This window comes from Aquarana catesbeiana, linkage group LG06, assembly GCF_042186555.1.
Source record: "Aquarana catesbeiana isolate 2022-GZ linkage group LG06, ASM4218655v1, whole genome shotgun sequence".
Classification (NCBI taxonomy): domain Eukaryota; kingdom Metazoa; phylum Chordata; class Amphibia; order Anura; family Ranidae; genus Aquarana; species Aquarana catesbeiana.
Window position 1 is genome coordinate 213,863,423 of NC_133329.1, and position 27,319 is coordinate 213,890,741.

Consider the following 27,319-nt stretch of genomic DNA (forward strand, 5'->3'; position numbering starts at 1 on the left):
TTTTTTTTTTTTTTTTTTTCTTTATTATTTTTTTGCTTTTTTAATCTTACTTTTAAACTGTTCCTTTCATATTTTTTTTTTTAATCATTTTTATTGTTATCTCGGGGAATGTAAATATCCCCTATGATAGCAATAGGTAGTGACAGGTACTCTTTTTTGAAAAAATTGTGGTCTATTAGACCCTAGATCTCTCCTCTGCCCTCAAAGCATCTGACCACACCAAGATCGGTGTGATAAAATGCTTCCCCAATTTCCCAATGGCGCTATTTACATCCGGCGAAATCTAAGTCATGAAATACTCGTAGCTTCCGGTTTCTTAGGCCATAGAGATGTTTGGAGCCACTCTGGTCTCTGATCAGCTCTATGGTCAGCTGGCTGAATCACCGGCTGCATTCTCAGGTTCCCTGTTGAGACAGGAGAGCCAGAGAAAAACACGGAAGACGGTGGGGGGGGGGCATTCCCTCCCACGGCTTGTAAAAGCAGTCTAGAGGCTAATTAGCCGCTAGGATTGCTTTTACATGAAAGCCGACCGCTGGCTGAAAAGAATGATACCAAGATGATACCTAAACCTGCAGGCATCATTCTGGTATAACCACTCAAAGTCGTGAATGGCGTACCTGAAGACAAAAAAATGGTTAACAATGGTTAACAATAAAGCACAGTAAAGTGTAAATAATTACACACCTGAAAAACAAACATGATAAAACATAATAACAATAACAATAACAATAAAACATTGCAGAATAGAATACAGTAAAAAAGAGCAGAACAATAGAGAGAGAGAATAGAGAGAGAGAGAACAATAAAACAACAACTATTTTTTTTTATTTCATATTTTTTTTTTTTTTTACACTTTTTTTTGTAACTAACTTTTATAACGGTAACCGGTTCCAGGTTCGGGTCTCTCAAAATGCGATGGCATCTTGGGAGACCCTGTGAAAGTGTGCCTAGTCTGTGCAATGCTGTACCCTACGCTAATACTCAACTAGTGAATGGTAGCGTTCAAAACATTCACCAATGCAAGACCAGGATTGTCAGGACAGGAGGGACAATAATAGCGGGTGTCACGCCTATATCCGCGCTTGCTGCAGACACAACATCTTTTTTGGGGGTTCGTTGGGTAGGAGTACTCGGGAGGACATAAAAATGCCTCTCATGCAGCCGACTGCATTTGGTTGGGGATGTGAATGGGGGAAGTACGGGCGCTGCAGAAGTGGTGGGTTCCCAATTAGGATTGGCGAATGCAGCAGGAAGGGCACTATGGGCACGATGGGCCTGTGTTTGTCTTTTTGGTGGCAGCGGGACACTACTTGTGCTTGCCACCTCACCAGCTTCAACTGCACTTATGGGACTCGCCACGTCACCAAGTGTTACTGCAGTGCTGGTTTGACTACGACCGGGGTGTACTAGGCCGCTGGCGCTTGCCAGTTCACCAAAACGCTACCAAAAAACGTTAGCGATCGCAGGGATCAGGCCTGACTCTGCGAACGCTGCAGTTATGCGTTTAGTGTTTTGTAAGTGTCAGTGATCGATCGATACTGCACTTGGGTGGGCTGGGCCGGGCCGGGCGGAGGGGCAAAACGCAGGTGCTAGCAGGTATCTGGGCTGATCCCGCTAACACTGCGTTTTTGGGAACCCTAAACTGCTGGTGACGCTAGTATAGATCTGATCGGATCAGATATTGATGCGATCAGATACTATACCACTAAGGGAGGTGTACGGTGCGTGCGTGGGTGTTAGCGGTACTGGCGCTAATCTGACGCTGCCTGGGGCTGGTGCTTGCCAGTTCACCAAAACGCTACAAAAAAAACTGTTAGCGATCGCAGGGATCAGGCCTGACTCTGCGAACGCTGCAGTTATGCGTTTAGTGTTTTGTAAGTGACAGTGATCGATCGATACTGCACTTGGGTGGGCTGGGCCGGGCGGAGGGGCAAAACGCAGGTGCTAGCAGGTATCTGGGCTGATCCCGCTAACACTGCGTTTTTGGGAACCCTAAACTGCTGGGGACGCTAGTATAGATCTGATCGGATCAGATATTGATCCGTTCAGATACTATACCACTAAGGGAGGCGTATGCTGCGTGCGTGGGTGTTAGCGGTACTGTCGCTAACCTGACGCCTGGGGCTGGTGCTTGCCAGTTCACCAAAATGCTACCAAAAAAACTGTTAGCGATCGCAGGGATCAGGCCTGACTCTGCGAACGCTGCAGTTATGCGTTTAGTGTTTTGTAAGTGACAGTGATCGATCGATACTGCACTTGGGTGGGCTGGGCGGAGGCACAAAACGCAGGTGCTAGCAGGTATCTGGGCTGATCCCGCTAACACTGCGTTTTTGGGAACCCTAAACTGCTGGGGACGCTAGTATAGATCTGATCGGATCAGATATTGATCCGATCAGATACTATACCACTAAGGGAGGCGTATGCTGCGTGCGTGGGTGTTAGCGGTACTGGCGCTAATCTGACGCTGCCTGGGGCGACGCATATCACCGCCGGGCGATCAGGGGGCTAAACCTTTATTCGGTAATAAACGGCGGGTGCCCTGACACTATAAAAAATAAACGAACTAACCAGCGTCATCCGTAACGGTTATACGGTGATCAGTGGTGAAAGGGTTAACTAGGGGGCAATCAAGGGGTTAAAACATTTATTAGGTAGTATATGGGGGTCCCTGACGCTATAAAACGCTGACGGTGAACCTAAATATTTACCTCACTAACTAGCGTCACCAGCGACACTAATACAGCGATCAGAAAAATGATCGCTTAGTGACACTGGTGACAGGGGGTGATCAAGGGGTTAAAACTTTATTAGGGGGGGTTAGGGGGGTACCCTAGACCTAAAGGGGGGTAATACTAACTGTCCCAACACTGTAACTGTCACAAACTGACACTATGCAGTAATCAGAAAAAAAAAAAAAAAAAAAAAAAAAAAAACTGCTGGTGTCAGTTTGTGACAGGGGGGGGGGGGGTGATTGGGGGGGGATCGGGGGGCGATCGGGGGGGGGATCGGGGTGTTTAGTGTGCCTGACATGTTCTACTGTGTGTGTGTGTGTTGTGCACTCACATAGATGTCTTCTCTCCTCGGGCCGGAACGGAAAATACCGACCCGAGGGGAGATGACATCACTTCCTTTGCTGCTGTTTAGCATACAGCAGCAAAGGAGTGTTCTCATTGGCCGGCGGCGATCGCGAGGGGGGGGCCACGAACGGATGGTCTCCCCCTCATCACGGATCGCCGCTGGACAAAAGACGACCGCCTCGGGCACCGGGGGGGGGGTCCGATCGGACCCCCCACCCGCGGAAGGCAAATCACGTATATGTACGTGATTTTGCCTGTCCGTGCCACTTTGCCGACGTACATCGGCGTGAGGCGGTCGTCAAGTGGTTAACCACTTGCCGACTGCCTCACGCTGATATACATCAGCAGAATGGCACGGGCAGGCAGAATCGGACCCCCCCCCGGTGCCAGAGGCGGTCGGCTTTGGCTGGGAGCATTCAGAAATGAGGGGGAGGCCATCCATTCGTGGCCCCCCCCTCGCGATCGCTCCCAGCCAATGAGAATCCTCCCCTGCCTGTGTGTAGTACACACAGGCAGAAGATGTGATGTTATCTCTCCTCAGCTCGGCAGTTTCCGTTCCGGCTCCAAGGAGAGAAGACATCTGAGTGAGTGCACAAACACACACACACACAGTAGAACATGCCAGGCACACTTTACACCCCCGATCCCCCCCGATCGCCCCCCGATCACCCCCCCAATCACCCCTCCCCCCTCTGTCACACTGACACCAAGCAGTTTTTTTTTTCTTTTCTTCTTATTACTGCATGGTGTCAGTTTGTGACAGTTAGAAGTGGTAGGGCAGTTAGTGTTAGCCCCCTGTAGGTCTAGGGTACCCCCCCTAATAACGTTTTAACCCCTTGATCACCCCCCGTCACCAGTGTCACTAAGCAATCATTTTTCTGATCGCTGTATTAGTGTCGCTGGTGACGCTAGTTAGGGAGGTAAATATTTAGGTTCGCCGTCAGCGTTTTATAGCGACAGGGACCCCCATATACTACCTAATAAATGTTTTAACCCCTTGATTGCCCCCTAGTTAACCCTTTCACCACTGATCACCGTATAACCCTTACGGGTGACGCTGGTTAGTTCGTTTATTTTTTATAGTGTCAGGGCACCCGCCGTTTATTACCAAATAAAGGTTTAGCCCCCTGATCGCCCGGCGGGGATATGCGTCGCCCCAGGCAGCGTCAGATTAGTGCCAGTACCGCTAACACCCACGCAGGCAGCATACGCCTCCCTTAGTAGTATAGTATCTGAACGCATCAATATCTGATCTGATCAGATCTATACTAGCGTCCCCAGCAGTTTAGGGTTCCCAAAAACGCAGTGTTAGCGGGATCAGCCCAGATACCTGCTAGCACCTGCGTTTTTCCCCTCCGCCAGGCCCAGCCCAGCCCAGCCCACCCAAGTGCAGTATCGATCGATCACTGTCACTTACAAAACACTAAACGCATAACTGCAGCATTCGCAGAGTCAGGCCTGATCCCTGCGATCGCTAACAGTTTTTTTGGTAGCGTTTTGGTGAACTGGCAAGCACCAGCCCCAAGCAGCATCAGGTTAGCGCCAGTAGCGCTAACACCCACGCACGCACCGTACACCTCCCTTAGTGGTATAGTATCTGATCGGATCAATATCTGATCCGATCAGATCTATACTAGCGTCCCCAGCAGTTTAGGGTTCCCAAAAATGCAGTGTTAGCGGGATCAGCCCAGATACCTGCTAGCACCTGCGCTTTGCCCCTCCGCCCGGCCCAGCCCAGCCCACCCAAGTGCAGTATCGATCGATCACTGTCACTTACAAAACACTAAACGCATAACTGCAGCGTTCGCAGAGTCAGGCCTGATCCCTGCGATCGCTAACAGTTTTTTTGGTAGCGTTTTGGTGAACTGGCAAGCACCAGCCCCAAGCAGCATCAGGTTAGCGCCAGTAGCGCTAACACCCACGCACGCACCGTACACCTCCCTTAGTGGTATAGTATCTGAACGGATCAATATCTGATCCGATCAGATCTATACTAGCGTCCCCAGCAGTTTAGGGTTCCCAAAAACGCAGTGTTAGCGGGATCATCCCAGATACCTGCTAGCACCTGCATTTTGCCCCTCCGTCCGGCCCAGCCCACCCAAGTGCAGTATCGATCGATCACTGACACTTACAAAACACTAAACGCATAACTGCAGCGTTCACAGAGTCAGGCCTGATCCCTGAGATCGCTAACAGTTTTTTTGGTAGCGTTTTGGTGAACTGGCAAGCACCAGCGGCCTAGTACACCCCGGTCTTAGTCAAACCAGCACTGCAGTAACACGTGGTGACGTGGCGAGTCCCATAAGTGCAGTTCAAGCTGGTGAGGTGGCAAGCACAAGCAGTGTCCCGCTGCCACCAAGAAGAAGACAAACACAGGCCCGTCGTGCCCATAGTGCCCTTCCTGCTGCATTCGCCAATCCTAATTGGGAACCCACCGCTTCTGCAGCACCCGTACTTCCCCCATTCACATCCCTGACCAAATGCAGTCGGCTGCATGAGAGGCATTTTCTTTATGTCCTCCCGAGTACCCCTACCCAACGAACCCCCCCAAAAAAGATGTTGTGTCTGCAGCAAGAGCGGATATAGGCGTGACACCCGCTATTATTGTCCCTCCTGTCCTGACAATCCTGGTCTTTGCATTGGTGAATGTTTTGAACGCTACCATTCACTAGTTGAGTATTAGTGTAGGGTACAGCATTCCACAGACTAGGCGCCATTTCACAGGGTCTCCCAAGATGCCATCGCATTTTGAGAGACCCGAACCTGGAAGCGGTTACAGTTATAAAAGTTACAGTCACAAAAAAAAGTGTAAAAAAAAAAACAAAAAAAACACAAACAAAAATATAAAATAAAAAAAAATAGTTGTCGTTTTATTGTTCTCTCTCTCTCTATTCTCTCTCTATTGTTCTGCTCTTTTTTACTGTATTCTATTCTGCAATGTTTTATTGTTATTATGTTTTATCATGTTTGCTTTTCAGGTATGCAATTTTTTATACTTTACCGTTTACTGTGCTTTATTGTTAACCATTTTTTTGTCTTCAGGTACACCATTCACGACTTTGAGTGGTTATACCAGAATGATGCCTGCAGGTTTAGGTATCATCTTGGTATCATTCTTTTCAGCCAGCGGCCGGCTTTCATGTAAAAGCAATCCTAGTGGCTAATTAGCCTCTAGACTGCTTTTACAAGCAGTGGGATGGAATGCCCCTCACCGTCTTCCGTGTTTTTCTCTGGCTCTCCTGTCTCAACAGGGAACCTGAGAATGCAGCCAGTGATTCAGCCAGCTGACCATAGAGCTGATCAGAGACCAGAGTGGCTCCAAACATCTCTATGGCCTAAGAAATCGGAAGCAACGAGCATTTAATGACTTCGATTTTGCCGGATGTAAACAGCGCCATTCGGAAATTGGGGAAGCATTTTATCACACCGATCTTGGTGTGGTCAGATGCTTTGAGGGCAGAGGAGAAATCTAGGGTCTAATAGACCCCAATTTTTTCAAAAAAGAGTACCTGTCACTACCTAATGCTATCATAGGGGATATTTACATTCCCTGAGATGAACAATAAAAATGATTTAAAAAAAAAAAAAATGAAAGGAACAGTTTAAAAATAAGATAAAAAAGCAAAAAAATAATAAAGAAAAAAAAAAAAAAAAAAAAAAAAAGCACCCCTGTCCCCCCTGCTCTAGCGCTAAGGCGAACGCAAGCGTCGGTCTGGCGTCAAATGTAAACAGCAATTGCACCATGCATGTGAGGTATCACTGCAATGGTCAGATTGAGGGCAGTCATTTTAGCAGTAGACCTCCTCTGTAAATCTAAAGTGGTAACCTGTAAAGGCTTTTAAAGGCTTTTAAAAATGTATGAATTTTGTTGCCACTGCACGTTTGTGCGCAATTTTAAAGCATGTCATGTTTGGTATCCATGTACTCGGCCTAAGATCATCTTTTTTATTTCATCAAACATTTGGGCAATATAGTGTGTTTTAGTGCATTAAAATTTTAAAAAGTGTGTTTTTTCCCCCAAAAATGCATTTGAAAAATCGCTGCGCAAATACTGTGTGAAAAAAAAAATGAAACACCTACCATTTTAATCTGTAGGGCATTTGCTTTAAAAAAATATATAATGTTTGGGGGTTCAAAGTAATTTTCTTGCAAAAAAAAATAATTTTTTCATGTAATCAAAAAGTGTCAGAAAGGGCTTTGTCTTCAAGTGGTTAGAAGAGTGGGTGATGTGTGACATAAGCTTCTAAATGTTGTGCATAAAATGCCAGGACAGTTCAAAACCCCCCCAAATGACCCCATCTTGGAAAGTAGACACCCCAAGCTATTTGCTGAGAGGCATGTCGAGTCCATGGAATATTTTATATTGTGACACAAGTTGCGGGAAAGAGACAAATTTTTTTTTTTTTTGCACAAAGTTGTCACTAAATGATATATTGCTCAAACATGCCATGGGAATATGTGAAATTACACCCCAAAATACATTCTGTTGCTTCTCCGGAGTATGGGGATACCACACGTGTGGGACTTTTTGGGAGCCTAGCCGCGCACGGGACCCCGAAAACCAAGCACCGCCTTCAGGCTTTCTAAGGGCGTACATTTTTGATTTCACTCTTCACTGCCTATCACAGTTTCGGAGGCCATGGAATGCCCAGGTGGCAAAACCCCCCCCCCCCAAATGACCCCATTTTGGAAAGTAGACACCCCAAGCTATTTGCTAAGAGGTATAGTGAGTATTTTATGTGGTATCCCCATACTCAGGAGAAGCAGCTAAATGTATTTTGGGGTGCAATTCCACAAATGCCCATGGCCTGTGTGAGCAATATATCATTTAGTGACAACTTTGTGCAAAAAAAAAAAAAAAATAAAAAAATGTGTCACTTTCCCGCAACTTGTGTCAAAATATAAAATATTCCATGGACTCAACATGCCTCAAAGCAAATAGCTTGGGGTGTCTACTTTCCAAAATGGGGTCATTTGGGGGGGTTTTATGCCATCTGGGCATTTTATGGCCTTCAAAACTGTGATAGGTAGTGAGGAGTAAAATCAAAAATTTACGCCCTTAGAAATCCTGAAGGCAGTGATTGGTTTTTGGGGCCCCATACGCGGCTAGGCTCCCAAAAAGTCCCACACATGTGGTATCCCCATACTCAGGAGAAGCAGCTAAATGTATTTTGGGGTGCAATTCCACATATGCCCATGGCCTGTGTGAGCAATATATCATTTAGTAACAACTTTTTGTAATTTTTTTTTTTTTGTCATTATTCAATCACTTGGGACAAAAAAATGAATATTCAATGGGCTCAACATGCCTCTCAGCAATTTCCTTGGGGTGTCTACTTTCCAAAATGGGGTCATTTGTGGGGGTTTTGTACTGCCCTGCCATTTTAACACCTCAAGAAACGACATAGGCAGTCATAAATTAAAGGCTGTGTAAATTCCAGAAAATGTACCCTAGTTTGTAGGCGCTATAACTTTTGAGCAAACCAATAAATATACACTTATTGACATTTTTTTTTCCAAAGACATGTGGCCGAATACATTTTGGCCTAAATGTATGACTAAAATTGAGTTTATTGGATTTTTTTTAGAACAAAAAGTAGAAAATATCATTTTTTTTCAAAATTTTCGGTCTTTTTCCGTGTATAGCGCAAAAAATAAAAACGGCAGAGGTGATCAAATACCATCAAAAGAAAGCTCTATTTGTGGGAAGAAAAGGACACAAATTTTGTTTGGGTACAGCATTGCACGACTGCTCAATTAGCAGTTAAAGCTATGCAGTGCCAAATTGTAAAAAGTGCTCTGGTCAGGAAGGGGGTAAATCCTTACGGGGCTGAAGTGGTTAATGACTGGCATAGTACCACTGGATTGGCGTAATGTGGTGCCTATATTTAACTGCTTGCTGCCTGCCAGGCTGTCATTGACGGCCAGGCAGCGCGGCTCTCGTTCTGGGAGGGCGCCATATGATGCCCTTGCCTTCCCTGCCCACCGCCGTGTCACTGGGCACTCGATGCGCATGCCCGGCGCCCGCGATATCCACCGGGCACCCGCGATTGCCCGGTAACATGGCAGGACCGTGGATCTGTGTATGTAAACACACAGATCTACGTCCTGTCAGAGAGGAGAGGAGACCGATGGTGTGTTCTCAGTATAGAGCAACACCGATCGGTCTCCTCCCCTTACAAGTCCCCTTCCCCTTCAGTTAGAAACACTCCCTAGCAACATAATAACCCCTCGATCACCCCCTAGTGTTAACCCCTTCCCTGACAGTCACATTTATACAGTAATCAGTGCATTTTTATAGCACGGATCGCTGTATAAATGTGAATGGTCCCAAAAATGTGTCAAAAGTGTCCGATATGTCTGCCACAATATCGCAGTCATGATAAAAATCGCAGATCGCTGCCATTACTATAAAAAAAAAAAAATAAATAAAAATGCTATAAATCTATCCCCTATTTTGTGACGCAAACCAATCAATATTCGCTTATTGCGATTTTTTTTTTTTTACCAAAAATATGTAGAAGAATACATATCGGCCTAAACTGAGGTAAAAATTTGTTTACAAAAAAAAAAATTGGATATTTATTATAACAAAAACTAAAAAATATTGTTTTTTTTTCAAAATTATTGCTCTTCTTTTGTTTATAGCGCAAAAAATAAAAAACGCAGAGGTGATCAAATACCACTAAAAGAAAGCTCTATTTGTGGGGAAAAAATAATAAAAATTTCATTTGGGTACAGTGTTGCATGACTGAGCAATTGTCATTCAAATTGTGACAGCGCTGAAAGCTGAAAAATGGCTTGGGCAGGAAGGGGGTGAAAGTGCACTGTATTGAGATGGTTAAAAAGGGATCAAAGTCTTTACCAAGTAACTATAGACCTGATAGTTTAACTTCTAAAGCTGGGAAGATACTGGAGAGCTTAATAAAAGACCACATAGATGAGTTCTTGCTGGTGTAGCGCTCCCACCAATTCCCCACGGCCTGATGACCCCCAGAGACAGGGAGGGCCGACATTTCTCCTCAGTGTGCAGGTTACTAGACATGGTGGGTGATGTACAAGGTAGGAAGATGACGCCAGTCATTTTTGTGCTTGAACAAAGAGAATTTCTCAGAACAGGAAAAATGTGGGAGAGAGGGGAAGGTCACAGGACACCCTTAGTCAAAAACAGCAGCAACTAGTAGACCAGCAGACTCCTTAGACAAAAATATGTAGAAAAGGTAGACAGCAGCACAGGAAAAGGGCCTTTAAGCTGGAACCAGCAATCTGTACTTTTGTCAGGAACCATGAATCAGACAGGGACAGCAAATGCAGTAAAAATCATACCTTTTAATATAGTGGTAAAAATGGTACAAATAGCAAACATAGTCAAAACATAGTTCGGTAATCAAAGCGGGTAGTTAGTGTAAGCCAGTAAATCAGGAAGCCAGAGATCAGCCTGGTCGGAGACAGCAAACAGGATCAGTAACCAGAAGGGAGGTCAGCCAGGCAAGTCTTTAACAGGAACAAGCAGAGAATCTTCAGATATGTTGACTAAGGCGAAGGCATGGGAGAAATGAACCAGGCAGTTTAAATATCCTGAAGGGGCTGGCTGACGAGCAGGAAATGATCACCAGGTGAGGCACTGTGGAACGATGAATGCTGGCAATTAACCGACAGCTGAGCACTGAGAAGGGAGGGCTGAGCCAATCCCTAACATTACCCCCTTCTCAACGACCCCTCCTCCTCGGAGGGCCACCAGGTTTTAGAGGAAACCCTCCATGGAAAACACAGAGGAGGACCGGAGCATGTACGTCTGAGGATGATATCCAAGAGCGCTCCTCTGGACCGTACCCTTTCCAATGAACCAGGTACTGAATGCGCCTACAGAACCTACGGGAGTCAATGATTGATTGTGTCTCATACTCTTCATGGTTCTCAACCTGAACCGGGTGAGGACGTTGTACCAAGGTGGTGAAGTGGTTGCACTCCAAGGGTTTTAATAAAGAGACATGAAATAGATTAAAAATACATGTTAGAAGGAAGGTCTAATGCGTAAGCCACTAGGTTGATCTTATGGAGAATAAGGAAAGGCCCAATAAGCCGTGGTCAGCATGGAGAATATACCTATCACTGGCACGTTGCAAGGACTCTTGGACCTGTACCCAAGTGGAACAAAGACAGCGGAGATGCTCCTCTAATGCAGAAAATTCTTTGAGGAGCAAATGAGTCAGGCAACATGGATGGTTGGAAACCATAATTTGCCAAAAACTGAGACAATCGGGAAGTGTTATTGACGGCACTATTGTGAGCAAACTCCGCCCAAGGTAAGAGGTCTGACCAGTTGTTATAATGGTTAGAAATATAGCAGCGTAGAAACTGCTCCAATGCTTGGTTGGCTCGTTCTGCTGCCCCATCGGACTGCGGGTGATACGCAAAAGAGAAGGAAAGCTGAATTCTCAACTGTGCGCAAAAGACTCGCCAAAATCTGGAGACAAACTGGCTACCCCTGTCCAAGGTCAAAACCTTGGGTACCCCATGTAATCGAACGATCTCCCAAGCAAAAATGGACGCCAGTTCTTTAGATGTGGGCAACTTCTTAAGTGAAATACAATGTGACATTTTCAAGAACCGGTCAACCACTATAAGAATAACTGTGTTGCCCTGGGAGTTTTGTAACTTCACAATAAAATCCATAGACAGGTGAATCCAAGGCCTCTCTCCATTGGGAATGGGTTGTGGGAGACCCACTGGAAGGTGTCAGGGTGTCTTACACCGAGCACACACGGAACAAGCGGCTATGAAGGCAGATACATCTGCGCAGAGACTAGGCCACCAGAATTGTTGGGAAATAGCCCAAATGAGTTGATTCTTCCCTGGGTGGCCAGCTGCCTTGGGAGAATGGTAAGTCTGGAGCAAAACAGTGTGAAGACTCTCAGGGACAAAGCAGCGGTCACAAGATTTCTTGGGAGGAGAGTGGATCTGAGCGGCAAGATTTCTTTTACCCAAGGGTGAAGTAAGACTGGTACGAACAGTGGCCAAAATACGATCGGGAACAGGAACAGACTCCATCTTGGAAGCAGAGGACAACTGTCACAACAATGCATCAGTACTTAAATTCTTGGTACCGGGTAAGAACGAGACTATGTAATTGAAGCTTCACAGAAAAAGAGCTCATCGCTCCCTTCTGGAAGATAAACGTTTTGCCTCAGACAAGAATGTGATATTCTTATGGTCAGTCACAATGAGAACTGGCACAGTGGTACCTTCGAGGAGATGCCTCCATTCTTTAAGAGCTAAAATGATTGCTAACAGCTCTCTGTCCTCAATGTTGTAATCACATTCCGCAGGAGACAATTTCTTGGAAAAGTAGCAAAAGGATGCATAGTGCTTTCAAAGGTAAGACATTGAGACAAAAGGGGCACCAACTCCAGTCTCAGATGCATCAACCTCAAGAATGAAGGGTAATGTGGGATCAGGATGTGCCAACACAGGAGCTAAAACAAAGGCAGCCTTCAGAGACTCAAAGGCTTTAATGGAATCCGGAGACTAATTCTGTGAGTTACCCTCCTTTCTGGTCATTTCAGTCAGGGGTTTGACCAGAGAAAAGAAGTTATGAATAAACTTCCAATAACAATTGGAAAAGCCAAGAAAGCGGTGTAGCGGACGTAGACCTATGGCTCGAGGCCACTGTAGAACTGCAGATAGTTTCTCTGGGTTCATTGAAAAGCCAGCAGTAGAAATGACATAACCCAGAAATTGAACCTGTTCACGATGGAACTCGCACTTTTCCAAATTGCAATATTGTTATCTCTCAGCCTCTGTAGCACACGGGAGAGATCTGTGTGGTGGCTCTCTAGAGAATTTTAATATATTAGAATGTCATTGAGATAAACCACCACACATTGCTGCAACATATCTCGAAGGACATTGTTGATGAATTCCTGAAAAACTGCAGGAGCGTTGCAAAGACCAAATGGCATTATGAGGTATTTGTAATGTCCTGTCCTAATTTTTTTCTTTTTTTACAAAAAATACTGTTTATTGAAGAACAGTATAAATGAGACACTGGCAAAGGAAAATGTTTATCCTCATGACACATCACAGGAAGCACCTCCATGGTTAACAGAGGACAGAATTAAAATTAGACTCGGGAAACTTAACATTAATAAATCATCCAGACCAGATGGCTTGCATCTGAGGGTACTTAGGGAACTCAGTCAAGTAATTGCCAGACCATTGTTTCTAATTCTTACTGACAGTCTACTGACTGGAATGGTACCAGCTGACTGGAGAAAAGCCAATGTAGCACCAATATTTAAAAAGGGCCCAAAATACATCCCTGGGAATTACAGACCAGTTAGCTTAACATCAATAGTATACAAGCTCTTGGAGGGGATGATAAGGGACTAATGGAATTGTTCTTGTCAAACCAATCTATTAACCTTCTATGAGGAGGTGAGTTGCCATCTAGATAAGGCCTGTAGACATGGTATATCTGAATTTTGCTAAAGCATTTGACACAGTTTCCCATAAACGTTTACTGTACAAAATAAGGTCCGTTGGCATGGACCATAGGGTGAGTACATGGATTGAAAATTGGCTACAAGGGCGAGTTCAGAGGGTGGTGATAAATGTGGAGTACTTAGAATGGTCAGGGGTGGGTAGTGGGGTCCCCCAGGGTTCTGTGCTGGGACCAATCCTATTTAACTAGTTCATAAATGACCTGGAGGATGGGGTAAACAGTTCAATCTCTGTATTTGCGGATGATACTAACCTAAGCAGGGCAATAATTTCTCAGCAGGATGTGGAAACCTTGCAAAAAGATCTGAACAAATTAATGGGGTGGCAAATGAGGTTTAATGTAGAAAAATGTAAAATAATGCATTTGGGTGGCAAAAATATGAATGCAATATATACACTGGGGGGAGAACCTCTGGGGGAATCTAGGATGGAAAAAGACCTGGGGTCCTAGTAGATGACAGGCTCAGCAATGGCATGCAATGCCAAGCTGCTGCTAACAAAGCAAACAGAATATTGGCATGCATTAAAAAGGAGATCAACTCCAGAGATAAAACTATAATTCTACCGCTCTACAAGACTCTGGTCCAGCCGCACCTAGAGTATGCTGTCCAGTTCTTGGCACCAGTCCTCAGGAAGGATGTACTGGAAATGGAGTGAGTACAAAGAAGGGCAACAAAGCTAATAAAGGGTCTGAAGGATATTAGTTATGAGGAAAGGTTGCGAGCACTGAACTTATTCTCTCTGGAGAAGAGACGCTTGAGAGGGGATATGATTTCAATTTACAAATACCACACTGGTGACTAAGGATGAGCCGAACAGGTTTGGTTCACACCAGAACTTCCGAACAGGCAAAAAATTTGGACGAACACGATTAAAGTCTATGTAACACGAACATGAAAAATCAAAAGTGCTCATTTTAAAGGCTTATATGCAAGTTATTGTCATAAAAAGTGTTTGGGGACCTGGGTCCTGTCCCAGGGGACATGTATCAATGCAAAAAAAAGTTTTAAAAAGAGCCATTTTTTCAGGAGCAGTGATTTTAATAATGCTTAAGTGAAACAATAAAAATGAAATATTCCTTTAAATATCATGCCTGGGGGTGTCTATGGTATGCCTGTAAAGCGGTGCAGTTTTCCCGTGTTTAGAACAGTACCACAGAAAAATGATATTTCTAAAGGAGAAAAGTAATTTAAAACTGATCACGGCTGTAATGAATTGTTTGGTCTCGGGAATATAGGTAAAACTCACTGAAAAAAAAGCATGGGTGCGTGGCCTGGCTCAGGATGTGAACGGACGTGTTCCTGTGTAGCTCCGGTCTCTCCCCATACAATCCTGCTCCATCCTGATCATCCATCGCCAGCACCTGATTTCTCTCCTACCTAATCCCTTCAGGTGTGTCTTGTGCATCATTGAGAGGCATTTTGGTTGATGGGAAAGCGGCGTACGAAGAAACAGCCTCCGGTAAAGATGAGCATCGCTACACGCTCCTGCCAAGATGGCCGCCGCCATACTGTCCACGGGCCTAGCTCATCCCCAGCCTCCACTCCGGATCTCTTCGGCGACGGCCTGGACGGATCCCCACCACCCTCCCCAGAGATTCCGGACCCTGCAGCCATTCCTACGGTACCGACCCCGGCGGTCGCGGATGGCGCCAAGGAACCTACCCTGGCAGATGTCCTGGCCATTATTAAGGTAAACCATGCAGATCTGGTGGGAAAGGTGGATGGGCTCAAGATAGACTTAACTATTATGCGGCAAGATATGCACAAGCTGCGTGGCCGGGTTACCGAGACTGAACAACGTATCAGTGACTTGGAGGACACTATTGCTCCCATTTTACCTAGACTCAATACATATGGGGGAAAGATTTCAACTTTGGAGGATAAGGTCGACGACCTTGAAAACCGCCTACGCAGGAATAACCTGCGCCTGGTTGGACTTCCGGAGCGGGTGGAGGGGTCTGACCCTGTAGCCTTCCTAGAGAGCTGGCTTGAGCAAGAGTTTGGCCGAGAACAGTTATCCCCGTTTTGTAATCGAGAGGGCCCACCGAGTCCCCGGGCGCCCCCTACCAGAAGGCCATCCCCCACGTACGATGGTGATTCGTCTCCTTAACTACAGAGACCGCGACTCCATCTTGGGGGCCGCCAGGCGGAAAGGAAGTCTCCGCATTAATAATGCAGTGGTGTCACTCTTTCCAGATTACTCAGCGACAGTCCGCAACCGTAGAGCCAGCTATCAACGGATCAAGCAGAAGCTTCGGGAACAAGATATTCAGTATTCCATGCTTTTTCCTGCCACCCTTCGGGTCACATATCAAGGGAAAGCTCATTTCTTTCAATCCCCACAGGATGCCATGTCTTGGTGGGAAGCAATACCCCGCCCTCCCAAGCCTCCTGCCTGAAGCGGATCCCCACATTATGAAGGCTCCACAGCTTTAACAGAAGTTTCCTCTCCTCTCTGGGATCCCCTTGCCTGCATTATAATTTTTTTCTTTCCCCCTCTCCCCCCCCTTTTTTGTTTTTTCTTTTTGCTATATTGGGTATGATGGACATTTTTCCTTGTTTCGGTACGGACATTTGCTGACCTTGGAGGATCTTACTTGTCTCCGGAGGGAGAGTACCGAGTCCCGGTTCATAACCGGGCCCGAGCTGCCCTGGGGCTCAGTCCCCTTATTTTGTTTCCTTTTGAAACATATAATTGACTAATGACTTTTTTTGTTGTTTTTGAGCTTATATTTTTTTCCTGCCTCCTGTTCCGGGCCATGCGCCCCAGGCACGATACAAGTTTAGGGTATAGGCCCACTCCCCTTTTTTGGAGCTGGGCAGGGGAATTAATACCCCTGTTGGGTATTAAATGTGACAATGTCTGTTGTTGTATGAGTGTATGTATGACGTATGTATGGTTGAATGAATATCTGGCACTACGACCCTTAATTGTATACGTGGCCGTGACCGGGGGAGGGATTCTTCTTCAGACCCCTCCTGACCCGTATGCACCCATACTATCAACTCCATGTCTAACGTAACAGTTTGCTCGTGGAATGTCCGCGGGTTGAATTCCAAATTCAAAAGAGCGTCCATATTTGCGGCCCTGAAGCTTAGTAAACCACATATCCTGTGTCTTCAGGAGACTCATTTAATAGGGGCCAGGGTGATGGCGCTCAAAAAACACTGGGTAGCCAACCATTATCACTCTACCTACTCAAATTATGCCCGGGGCGTAGCCATATTAATCCGTAAGGGATTGCCCTTCGTGTGTCACCAAGTTATCCTAGACCCCAAGGGGCAATATGTTATTTTACATGTATCGATACATGGCACACCCCTTATTCTGGTGGCGGTGTATTTCCCTCCTCCGGTCACGGCTGTGATGTTTTCTGGTCTTGATATTCAGTTTGCAAATCTGCCTAGCTGTCCTATGCTTATCCTCGGGGATTTCAACTCGGTCTTGCAACCTGACCTAGATAGATTAAAACCTTTGAAGTCCGAGTTTAAATTGATATACAAGAGTAGGGCATGCCCTAGGAAGTTCACCAAGATCTGGCAGCCATGGCTGGATGTTTCAAAGGACTTCTAGGGGGGATGTCCTCTCCTCGCAGTTATCTCAGTGAGGAGGCGAGGAGATGCGCTCTTAGCAAACATTACTCGACATATACCTTAATGTGGATGGAAATTTGTATACGTTCTGATGAGAGTTTATTCCGCAAGGCGTGCCGGAATTATGCTGTATCACTGGGGGTCGCGGGTGACAGATGTGTGTATGAATGTGTGTATGAATGGTGCGACTTTGTTCTAGTTGGGGTATTACTGTTTTATACAGCTGTACTACTTCATGATTCCTGCTATATCTTCATGGATCTAAATACCTATGACATACATGTATGTAGAACAGTCTGTATTATTGGTTCTTTTATTATTTCATCGTTTTTTGTATTATTTTCATTGTAAAAATCTAAAAATAAACACCTTTAAAAAAAAAAGAAAAAAAAGCATGGGTCCCACCTCCAGTCCATTACCAGACCCTTTGGGTCTGGTATGGATATTAAGGGGAACCCTGCGCCAAAAATTAAAAAAAAAAATTGCGTGGGGGTCCCCCCAAAATCCGTACCAGGCCCTTCAGGTCTGGTATGGATTTTAAGGGGAACCCTGCATCATATTTAAAAAAAAAAATGGTGTAGGGGTCCCCCAAAATCCATACCAGACCCTTATCCAAGCACACAACCTGGCAGGCCACAGGAAAAGAGGGGGGACGAGAGAGTGCCCCCCTCCTGAACCGTACCAGGACACATGCCCTCAACATGGGGAGGGTGCTTTGGAGTAGCCTCCCCAAAGCATCTTGTCCCCATGTTGATGGGGACAAGAGCCTCATCCCCACAACCCTTGCTCGGTGGTTGTGGGGGTCTGTGTCGGGGGGCTTATCGGTATCTGGTAGCCTCCTTTAACAAGGGGACCTCCAGACAGAAGCGGCTCTCTAATTAGGCAAATTAGGTGGTCGCCTTAGGCCTTGCACTCCCAGGGGCCTTGCGGCCGCCTAGTTTGCCTGAGTGGGAGGGAGTGTCCCCCAGTTGGTGTCCCCAGGGGTGGACTGTTCACTTCAGCACAGCATTGCTGCAGGTGACGTCCCAGGGTCAGTGAGTAGATCCATGTACTCCCCTCCCCCGACTCATCCTCTTCTGCCGGGCTCTGCGGATCTCCTGCCATGTGCAGAGCCCGAATAATACCAGAAGCGGCCGAGCAACTCTCACTCTGCTCCACTCCACTCTGCTCTTACTGTCACTGCCAGACCAGGCGCCTGGTGATCATCGGGGAGACTGTCTGCCACCGGAGCTTCAAGGTACAGAATGGTCCTGCCCGATACTGACACATCCCGATACTGACACATCCCGTGATGTCACCCCCTGACCGAGGGTGCTCCGATAATCATTGCTGCAAGCCACCCCACACACAGCTGATGATATGTATCATATATGATACATACCATATGTATGCCATCTGGCATATGATGGCACCTACTGACCCCCAGCCTTAATGCCAAATCCGGGAGGGGGGCTAGCATTCCACGTGGGGCAAGTTTGCCACATGTCATGTCTCCATCCCTCTCCAATGCTCCCAATGATCCCACCTCTTCTTCCAGAGGGAACCATGGGTACCCCTCTAATGAGGTCAGGGGTGATATCCGGGGGGCATAATCTCCCAGTTGATTTAATTTCATCCCAGGTCGCCAAGGTACTCTGAGTTAAAGGTGATGTCCATTTTGAAAGACCTCTATCTACACTCGGGATCCAAGAAATTCCCACCAACTTCCTATCTGCCACTATCTGTTCTAAAGAGACCCATATTTTATTTGAGGAGTCATGGCACCAGTTCAAAATCCTCACCAAAGACATTGCCCTATAATATAAGGCTACGTCTGGTAGTCCCATTCCTCCTTCAGATTTACCTCTGCATAGAATGTCATGGGCCAATCTGGGCCATTTTTCATTCTATATAAAATGACATAAACGCCTTCCGTATAGTTTTAAAAAACTCTGTGGGAGTATAATTGGCACTATGTGTAGAGTGTAAATTATTTTAGGCAGTATACTCATCTTTATAGCACTCACCCTTCCAAACCATGTTAAAAACTGGCCCTTCCATTTCTGCAAGTCCCCTGTTATACCTGTCACTAAAGAGTCATAGTTTAATTCATACAAAAGTTTGGGATCTGATGTAATATGTATTTCCAAGTATACCAATGAATTTTTATTCCAGATGAACGTATAAGAGCCCTGCAAAATAGTCGCCATTGCTGGAGGTACATGGCTGGGTAGAAGTATCGACTTCTCAAAACTGATTTTGAAATTGGATAAAATTCCAAATTTATATACCTCTGTCATCAGGGCCGGTAATGATGGGGGAGAGAGGTAAAATAATAAGTCATCGGCATACGCCGAAACTTTATGTTCATCAGGTCCAATACGTATCCCCAAGATTTCAGTATTTTTCCTCACTCTACAAAGAAAGGGCTCCAGTGTTATAACAAACAGCAACGGAGACAATGGACACCCTTGTCTCGTACCGTTGCGTATTTGGAAATAGTCCGATAATGTGCCATTCACCTTCACCCATGCTCTCGGTGTCACATATAACCCATTTTGCAATCACCCAGACCCATCCCCCTCAACACTTCAATCATAAATGCCCAGTTCACCCTGTCAAAAGCCTTTTCGGCATCCATTGACAATGTCACTCTCGGGGCTTTATCAGGGCCATGTTGCATCCAATGAAGGATGTGTAAAGCCCGGATGGTGTTATCCCTAGCCTCATGGCCCTTCATAAAGCCCGTTTGATCAGGGTGAACAAGCTTCACTATATGGTCCTGTAATCTAAGAGCCAAAATTTTGGCTAACAACTTAGTGTCGGAATTTAACAGGGAGATGGGTCTGTAGTTGGTACAGTGTTGAGGGTCTTTCCCTTGTTTAGGGAGTATCGTGATATATGCCAATAGAGCTTCTGGGGGTAATGGATTTGAAGCATTGATCGAATTGAAATAACTACATATTGGGACCCCTAATCTAGAAATACTTTTCTTATAATATAAGGTCGTAAACCCATCAGGCCCTGGGCTTTTACCTATTGACAGGTTTGATATTGCCTCGTTTATTTCATTAATGGAAATTGGTCTATTTCCTCAATTACCATGGATGGCAGCGAGGGCAGCACTGAGTCTTCTACGTATTCTCTAATCTCCAATTTCCGCTGTTCCTCTCTGCTATTCAAGGAACCAGCCTGAATGTTGTATAGAGCCCCATAGAATTTATGGAACTCTGCCGCTATTGCCTGAGTTTCAATTATCTTTTTATTATGAACTATTATGCCGCGTACACACGGTCGGACTTTTCGTCTACAAAAGTCCGACAGCCTGTCCGACAGACTTCCGGCGGACTTTCGGCGGACTTGCAGCAGACTTTCTAACGAACGGACTTGCCTACACACGACCACACAAAAGTCCGACGGATTCGTACGTGATGACGTACACCGGACTAAAATAAGGAAGTTCATAGCCAGTAGCCAATAGCTGCCCTAGCATGGGTTTTTGTCCGTCGGACTAGCACACAGACGAGCGGATTTCGGGTCCGTCGTAGTTACGACGTAAAGATTTGAAGCATGTTTCAAATCTAAAGTCCGTCGGATTTGAGGCTGAAAAAGTCTGCTGAAAGTCCGGCGAAGCCCACACACGAACGGATTACCAGCCAGCTTTAGTCCGTCGGCGTCCGTTGGACTTTTGTAGACGAAAAGTCCGACCGTGTGTACGCGGCATTAGATTATGAACATGTCTGGAGTCTTGTTGTTTTTTCAGCTGTCTGGCTAATAACCGACCACTTTTATTCCCTTGTTCGTAGGACCGATGATCATAAAATCTATACTTATTTTTGGTTTTCTGATCCATACACTGCGCCAACTTGCACCACAGGATCTCCAGTTGCTGAACATCTGCTGGATCTAAGTGTCTTTTATGTTTAATCTCCAACTCATTAATCTCTTCCAGCAGATCTACTATCTTTGTTTTTCTTTTTTTTTCAGTTCGCCCCAATCACTGATTTATTTTAGGCTTCCCATACAGCCATCTCAGATACTTCTCCCGGCACATTAATTTCAAAATATGTTTTCATCTTATGAGACAATGCCTCCACTACTCTGTTATCATCCAGTAATGATTCATTTAGCCGCCAAGTCCTTTCTAGGTGGCCTGCAGAAACTGGTGAAAAGGTCACAGTTATAGGGGCATGGTCTGAAATTGTTTTTGATTCTATAGTGAATGAGCGAATCCTTTCCAGGTAAAACTGGTCCACTAGGGAAAGGTCTAGATGAAAATAGGTGCCATGCACTTTAGAATAATAGCTATAGTCCTTATTCCCATTATGTGTCGCACGCCATTCATCCACCAGATGTAAGGAGGGCAAAAGTTGTTTTAGATGTTTTAACGCTTTAAAAGATATAGGGGTTTTACCCATTGACGTATCTTTACTTGGGTCTAAGGTAAGATTAAAATCCCCTCCCAGAATCAAAAATCCCTCTCTGAACTTCTCCAAAAGCTTCAGAGTTCTTACAAGGAAATTGACTGTTCCTGTATTTGGCGCGTAAAGTGAGGCAAATGTATAACAATAACCATGCAACCTTCCCTTTACAAAAAGAAAACGGCCTTCTGGGTCCATTTGTGAGATTAAAACCATTGAGTATGTCCTTCTAAAGGTTATTCTCACCCCCTTGCCCTTGCAATGGGGGATGGTGCATGGTACCATCGATTAAACAAATGTAATGGCATATTTGGAACTGACCCCTTTACAAAATGCGTCTCTTGCAGGAAAGCCACATCCACCCTATGATGGCGCAGCTCCTACCAGAGACGACCCCTTTTCTGTGGTGAACATAAACCTCTTATATTGTACAATATCACTTTTATTGGGCCTGCCATTACTTGTAGACCTACTACCTACTCTATTCCTCTGGTAACCGCTGTCTCTCTTTGCTCTCTGCAGATGCCCCTGGGAGGAAGGAGTGGGAGAGGAAGAAAAAAAAAAAAAAAGGGAAATTGGGAAATCATGAAATCCTGCCCCCTCTCAACACCCACCCCACCCTCACCTCAGTATTCCACCCCAAGGAATACATACTAATCAGGAGACAAATCCGAGTGTGGAGGGCACCCTCACCCGTCAATCTCTCCATTTTCCTGCTATACTGCAGGATCTCAAGTCCATTATATCGGACCTGACCTAATGGGTAACCCAAACCGTTATCCCAATACCTTAACATGCATCCCTCTACCCCCAGGCAGCCTATTACATTCCCCCTTATTACTATCTTATCTATAGGAATCCCTTGTTACCCTATCCCACTGATATTAATTCAGAGTAGGGGGACCAGAGGTGTAGGGGGTACAAAAGGGACTCACCCCCTCAAAGGGGGAAAAAAAAAAGTAAAAGTAAAAGGGGGTGGGGGTGTAGGGGTATATAAAAAACAAAACAAAATGAAATAAAACATAACCTGTGGGGGTGGAAGTACATAATTTCATAAACACCAACATACACACTTTGTATATAACCTTGTGTATAACCTTAACAATTTTAGCAGTCGTCTTTACAGTCACCTTCTAATAAAAAAAAATAAAAAAAAGGAAAAGGGGTGATATAAAACATTAAAGTGGAAATGATGAGCCTGGGAGCCCCCCTAAAAAGAGGGGGTAAGCCCCTGAGAAACCCCCAACATCATAGAAAAAATATATATATGATATCTTGCTTCCCCCAAACTTCACCCAATCCCCTCCCGTCCCTCAACCCCCCACCCCCCCTATAAAAAGGGGGGTGAGGGGGGAAGGATGTTAAAAAAAAAAATGAATCTAGAGTCCCATTATCCTTTCCCTTTAATCACCCCTCACCCCTCCGTCCCAATCTCTAAATGGGCCCTGCCATGCCCATCATGTCTCTCTGTGCCCACTTGAACGATTTCTCCGTCGAATTCCAGTGGGCACCTGTTGCCATTGATCAGGGCGCTGTAAGGGATTCCCAAAATTGTAATTTCTCCAATCTTCAAAATCTGTAGGAGGCAAGTCTAATAATTCTAAAAACGACTGCAGTTCGTCCATAGTGCGAAGGGTTGCTGTCTTACCATTTCGAGAGGCCGTAAGACTAAATGGAAACCCCCAACGGTATTTGACTTCTGCAGTACGCAAGACCTCCAGCAGTGGCCTAACATTCCGCCATTGCATTAATGTCCGGCATGACAAGTCAGGGTACAGTAATACATATACTCCATCATAAATGATTTCAGCTTTGCTATTTTCATAATAGATTCTTTCACAGTAAATTTATAGTTGTTTGCATATAATATCTCTTGGTCTCTCCATATTTGGGAGAGCGTAAGATGGAATGCGGTGGACCCTGTCAACCTCGATATTCTCTGGTGCTGAGTCGCCCTTTATCTGGCAAAATAACTGCTGAACATTCGTAAGCAACTCAGGCACCCTAACCGTTTCTGGTATTCCTTTTATACGAATATTTTGCCTGCAATCCCTGTTCTCATAATCGTCCAGTTGATCCCTACATAAATTTAGGGCTTCCTCGTGATATTTCACTGTATCTTGAATATCTGTTACTGCTCTTACCACCTTCTCATGCCCATTTTCAAGTGTCCCTACCCTATGGCCTAATACACAAGTATCCTCTTTAAGGCCCTCCACTGCTTGTTGGCATGACTGCTCCACAGCCGCTATCAATTCTTGGATATCTGTTTTAGTAGGCAGGGCTTTAAGGAGCTCTCTAATGTCCATCTCTAGACCCTCAGCATTCCCCTCCGTCCTCGGGGATATGGTACCCTCACTCCACACAGGTTTGGGGCATTGCACTGCCAATGAAGTTTGTCCTTCTCTGGGGGAACCTGACTCTATCACAGTCCACCCCCTTTCCTTCTCCACCTTCTCCTCCACATACACAGGGGGGTTCCATTATCTGTCCCTATACCCTCCCTCAGGGCAAATTCCGCCCCTGCTGTGGCCATTAAAGGGGTCATAATAACACAGTCTTTTACCTGAGGGTCTTTAGGTTCTTTCAGGGGTCCATCTCTGCCTCTACTCGCTTCAGACTCCAAATCCGGCTCCCTTCTCAATGGTGAGCTATCATATACCACTCCATTCAGACTGGCTCCCGTTCGCTCCACTGGGGGACCCAAGCTGTGAACCAGGCTGCTGCTACTTCCAGGCGCTGTCCTCCATCTCCCCAGCACCGGGGATCTCCGGTCATCGGCCTTTACACTGCGCCCTGATAACTGGGAGCCACGGCCCGGTGTCAGGGGGCCATGATCATGTCTGGCTGTACTGGTGTTGCGCCCGTTCACGAGTTCCTGCTGGGGTCCATTGCTCCGCGCCTCCCCGATGTCTGTCTTTCAGCTTGGCGTCCGCTTTCCATTGCACGTGGTGAGAGATAAGCACGTATACCTCCCACTTGCTGCTGTGCTGTCTGTCTGCATGTCGGCATCTCCACTCTGTTTGCTCTAGCTGCAGCCATCTGCTGATTGCCTCATAGCCTGGGGGGAGGGGAAGTAGAGTAGCGAGTGGAGAGCATCTACTCAGCACATCCACTCATCATGGAATCCTCCCTGTGTGTTAAATAGCTACAAAATTAAAGGTGGTTGTAAACCTCCAACATAAAATATGGACAAAGCATATCCCTCTATAGCAGGGATATGCAATTAGCGGACCTCCAGCTGTTGCAAAACTACAAGTCCCATCATGCCTCTGCTTCTGGGTGTCATGCTTGTGGCTGTCAGAGTCCTGCTATGCCTCATGGGACTTGTAGTTCTGCAACAGCTGGAGGTCCGCTTATTGCATATGCCTACTCTATAGTGTGTACTTGTCTCAATTAAGAGCACTTATTATCATTTCTATCTGCTGCTTTGTTCCTCTGCTATCAGCACAAATCATTTCTGATAAGTTTTCCTGACACCAAGAGGAAAAATATCACAGGGGAGGGATCTCCAGCTGATTGACCTCATTGTTTATGCTTTAACAGTCAGGTCAATAAATATTGGGACATTGACACAATTATAATCTTTTTGGCTCTATAAACCACCACAATGGATTTGAAATGAAACAAACAAGATGTGCTTTAACTGCAGACTTTCAGCTATAATTTGAGGGTATTTACATCCAAATCAGGTGGACAGTGTAGGAATTACAACAGTTTGTATATGTGCCTCCCACTTTTTAGGAGACCAAAAGTAATGGGACAATTGGCTGCTCAGCGGTTCCATGGCTAGGTGTGTGTTATTCCCTCATTATCGCATTTACAAGGAGCAGATAAAAGGTCCAGAGTTCATTTCAAGTGTGCTATTTGCATTTGGAATCTGTTGCTGTCAACTCTCAATATGAGATCTACAGAGCTGTCACTATCAGGGAAGCAAGCCATCATTAGGCTGAAAAAACAAAACAAACCCATCAGAGAGATAACAAAAACATTAGGTGTGGCCAAATCAACTGTTTGGAACATCCTTAAAAAGAAAGAACGCACCAGTGAGCTCAGCAACACCAAGTCCCAGAAGACCGCGGAAAACAACTGTGGTGGATGACCGAAGAATTCTTTCCCTGGTGAAGAAAACACCCTTCACAACAGTTGACCAGATCAAGAACACTCTCCAGGAGGTAGGTGTATGTGGTCAAAGTCAACAATCAAGAGAAGACTTCACCAGAGTGAATACAGAGGGTTCACCACAAGATCTAAACCATTGGTGAGCCTCAAAAACAGGAAGGCCGGATTAGAGTTTGCGAAACAACATCTAAAAAAGCCTTCACAGTTCTGGAACAACATCCTATGGACAGATGAGACCAAGATCAACTTGTACCAGAGTGATGGGAAGAGAAGAGTATGGAGAAGGAAAGGAACTGCTCATGATCCAAAGCATACCACCTCATCAGTGAAGCATGATGGTGGTAGTGTCATGGCGTGGGCATGTATGGCTGCCAATGGAACTGGTTCTCTTGTATTTATTGATGATGTGACTGCTGACAAAAGCAGCAGGATGAATTCTGGAGTGTTTCGGGCAATATTATTTGCTCATATTCAGCAAAAAGCTTCAGAACTCATTGGACGGCGCTTCACAGTGCAGATGGACAATGACCCGAAGCATACTGCGAAAGCAACCAAAGAGTTTTTTAAGGGAAAGAAGTGGAATGTTATGCAATGGCCAAGTCAATCACCTGACCTGAATCCGATTGAGCATGCATTTCACTTGCTGAAGACAAAACTGAAGGGAAAATGCCCCAAGAACAAGCAGGAACTGAAGACGGTTGCAGTAGATGCCTGGCAGAGCATCACCAGGGATGAAGCCCAGCGTCTGGTGATGTCTATGCGTTCCAGACTTCAGGCTGTAATTGACTGCAAAGGATTTGCAACCAAGTATTAAAAAGCGAAGGTTTGATGGATGATTGTTAATCTGTCCCATTACTTTTGGTCCCTTAAAAAGTGGGAGGCACATATACAAACTGTTGTAATTCCTACACTGTTCATCTGATTTGGATGTAAATACCCTCAAATTAAAGCTGGAAGTCTGCAGTTCAAGCACATCTTGATTGTTTCATTTCAAATTCATTGTGGTGGTGAATAGAGCCAAAAAGATTAGAATTGTGTCGATGTCCCAATATTTATGGACCTGACTGTATATACACATCTTTTATTTTTAATATATGTGTAATATTTATATTTATGTTTAATATATGTGTTCATTTATTGCACTATTGTCACTTCCCACTGTTAGGAAAGAGGGTTTTTTTCACTATTGGAGGTTTTTTATATGTTTCTTTTTACACTGGTATAGTGTATGACTTTGGAAAGTGCAGCGTATATATTTATTTACCTACTGACCCCCTGTCATCACCATTATCCTCCTAATCATCTCCCTGTGCCTGACATCCCACCACCCCACCCCCTGTCATCTTCATCCCCCTGCACCCATCTTCCAGATTCCCACCCCCTGTCATCTTCATCCCCTGCACCCATCTGCCAGCTTCCCACCACCCCCTGTAATTTTCATCCCCTGCACCCATCTGCCAGCTTCCCACCCCACCCCCTGTCATCTTCATCCCCCTGCACCCATCTGCCAGCTTCCCACCACCCCATCCCCTGTCATCTTCATCCCCCTGCACCGGTCTGCCAGCTTCCCACACCACCCCGTGTCATCTTCATCCCCCTGCACCCATCTGCCAGCTTCCCA